We start from the raw sequence: 3,456 nt of genomic DNA on the forward strand, positions 1-3,456 counted from the left end.
TTGCCAAACATCCAAGCCTGTCAATTGGTCATTCTGTTTGCATTGTCTCCTCTTGCCTCCCTCTTCAAGGCTAACAACTCCCACAAACAATTATGCTCCGAGTGTCAAACTTAACACAAACTCAGAAACCATGGAGTGGGAAACTGCTGCGTATTTATGCAAGCATGGTGCACTCTCACTTTTAACACTCCGATCATGTGACAATGATGTCATCGATTATTTCAGGCAGGGAACAGCTGAGGCTAACCTTCCGCCCTCTACAGTAAACTAAATAATAAATCTCCTGTTTCAGCCTCCTGGACCTGCCTGCAACAGAAACAACACAGGCGACCAGAATCAAAAACACTGCCTTGACATTCACCAGGTCAAACAACTGATTTGAAAAGGAATCACTGATCTCATTGCCGACCTCACTGCTTCAAGGAAAGAAAAGCAGCTATGTTCCTCGACAGACACCAATATAGGTTGTTTCCCATCCAAAATATCTGTTGTCATCATTGTGTCACATGATTAGACTCGAAGTGCCAGAATGTATACACACATACAACAGAGACTGCAATGAAAACAGATGTTAACTTTCTAACTCTGTGCAGAAAAGCAGCGATCCATAACCAACTCGTACGTTTGACAAAAAGTTCACTTGCAGATTAGATATGCACACCCCTGCTCTCAACACTGACAATTGCTCAGGCTTTTTGAGACCTCGAGGACTACTTACATTCTAGAGTCACACCCACTGCTGTCATATAGACCACAGTCCCATTTGCTCAAAGCTGAGCTTCCATTTGAAGCCGAAGCCTATGACCAGACCCAGACAGAACACAAAATTTGAGTCAGCAATCCTTCGCCTCATTTCGTAGAGGTAGGCACCAAGCCACCTTGGAGACTAGACTGGAATAGCCTGATCTCGTGGCTGATTCCATTCCAGGAGATCTCTGCAAACACCAAAGTTGTCGTACTGGACACTTCGAACAAAATCACTGGGTTCATGTAGGAACAGTGACTGTTCTGGTGAAACATTTCAACTTTTACCCTGAAATACTATTCATTTTGGAGAGATTCAACACGAAGTTACGAAGGATTTTCAGTGCTCTCCCTGCTCACTTAATTCATGTGACATTCATTTAAAAAAATAGGCGAGTGCTGAAGTCTTCATCGACAGGTATTTCAAGCTCAAGACTGAAGTTACATTTCAAACAAGACACTTTGACATCTTGGACGACTGCATTATGAAGGCAATTCAGTTATAATGACTGGTGGAGCGGAAATAGCATTCAATAATATGGTGAGATTCGGATGCTTACTGCTGACTGAAACACCACATTGAGAATGACTGGGAAAGACAGGTCTCAACAGAATAGACCCAGATTCCTAGATAATAAAATGTGAGGCTGGATGAACACAGCAGGACCAGCAGCATCTCAGGAGCATAAAAGCTGACATTTCGGGCCTAGACCCTTCATCAGAGAGGGGGATGGGGTGAGGGTTCTGGAATAAATAGGGAGAGACGGGGAGGCGGACCGAAGATGGAGAGAAAAGAAGATAGGTGGAGTAGAGAGTATAGGTGGGGAGGTACGGAGGGGATAGGACAGTCCTTGGAAGACGGAAAGGTCAAGGAGTTGGGATGAGGTTAGTAGGTAGGAGGTGGAGCTGCGGCTTGGGGTGGGAGGAAGGGATGGGTGAGAGGAAGAACAGGTTAGGGAGGCAGAGACAGGCTGGACTGGTTTTGGGATACAGTGGCGGGAGGGGAAGAGCTGGGCTGGTTGTGTGGTGCAGTGCGGGGAGAGGACGAACTGGGCTGGTTTTGAGATGGGTTGGGGGAAGGGGAGATTTTGAAGCTGGTGAAGTCCACATTGATACCATTGTGCTGCAGGGTTCCCAAGCGGAATATGAGTTGCTGTTCCTGCAACCTTCGAGTGGCATCATTGTGGCACTGCAGGAGGCCCATGATGGACATGTCATCGAAAGAATGGGAGGGCGAGTGGAAAACGCTCGCGACTGGGAGGCGCAGTTGTTTATTGCAAACCGAGCGGAGGTCTTCTGCAAATCAGTCCGCAAGCTTCTGCTTGGTTTCCCCAATGTAGAGGAAGCCACACCGGGTACAATGGATACAGTATACAACATTGGCAGATGTGTCGGTGAACCTCTGCTTAACATGGAAAGTCATCTTGGGGACTGGGATAGGGGTGAGGGAGGGGATGTGGGGGCAAGTGTAGCATTTCCTGCGGTTGCAGGGGAAGATGTCGGGTGTGGTGGGGTTGGAGGGCAGTGTGGAGCGAACAAGGGAGTCACAGAGAGAGTGGTCTCTCCGGGTAGCAGGATACAATGCATCATCCTCCGAAACTTCCGCCATCTACAGTCCAACACCACCACCCAAGACATTTTTCCATCCCCACTCTTGTCTGCCTTCCGGAGAGACCACTCTCTCCGCGACTCTCTTGTTCGCTCCACACTCCCCTCCAAACCCACCACACCAGCACCTTCCACTGAAACCGCAGGAAATGCTACACTTGCCCCCACACCCCCTCCCTCACCCCATCCAAGGCCCCAAGATGACTTTCCATATTCAGCAGAGGTTCACCTGCACATCTGCCAATCTAGTATACTGTATCCATTGTACCCGGTGTGGCTTCCTCTACATTGGGGAAACCAAGTGGAGGCTTGGGGACCGGTTTGCAGAACACCTCCACTTGGCTCGCAATAAACAACTGCACCTCCCAGTCACGAGCGTTTTCCACTCTCCCTCCCATTCTTTAGATGACATGTCCATCATGGGCCTCCTGCAGTGCCACAATGATGCCACCCGAAGGCTGCGGGAACAGCAATTCATATTCCGCTTGGAAACCCTGCAGCCCAATGATGTCAATGTGGACTTCACCAGATTCAAAATCTCCCCTTCCCTCACCGCATCCCAAAACCAGCCCAGATTGTCCTCTCCCCCCACTGCATCCCAAAAGCAGCCCAGACTGTCTTTGCCTCCCTAACCTGTTCTTCTTCTCAACAATCACTTCCTCCCACCCCAAGTCGCACCTCCATCTCCTTTCTGCTAACCTCATCCCACCTCCTTGACCTGTCCGTCTTCCCTGGACTGTCTCATCCCCTCCCTACCTCCCCATCTATACACTCCTCTCCACCTATCTTCTTTTCTCTCCATCTTCGGTCCGCCTCCGCCCTCTCTCCCTATTTATTCCAGAACCCTCACCCCATCCCCCTCTCTGATGAAGGGTCTAGGCCCCAAATGACAGCTTTTATGCTCCTGAGATGCTGCTGGTCCTGCTGTGTTCATCCAGCCTCACATTTTATTATCTTGGATTCTCCAGCATCTGCAGTCCATTATCACAGACCCAGATTCCTGTTTACTCACAGCATCCATAAAGGTCAGCTGCTCTGCAATGCAGCGTGATGGGTAGCAGAGGAGCTTTTCGTCCACTTCTTCGATGGTTCCTTCATGTTCTT

The sequence above is a fragment of the Stegostoma tigrinum genome, chromosome 8 (assembly GCF_030684315.1).
Source record: "Stegostoma tigrinum isolate sSteTig4 chromosome 8, sSteTig4.hap1, whole genome shotgun sequence".
NCBI classification, from domain to species: domain Eukaryota; kingdom Metazoa; phylum Chordata; class Chondrichthyes; order Orectolobiformes; family Stegostomatidae; genus Stegostoma; species Stegostoma tigrinum.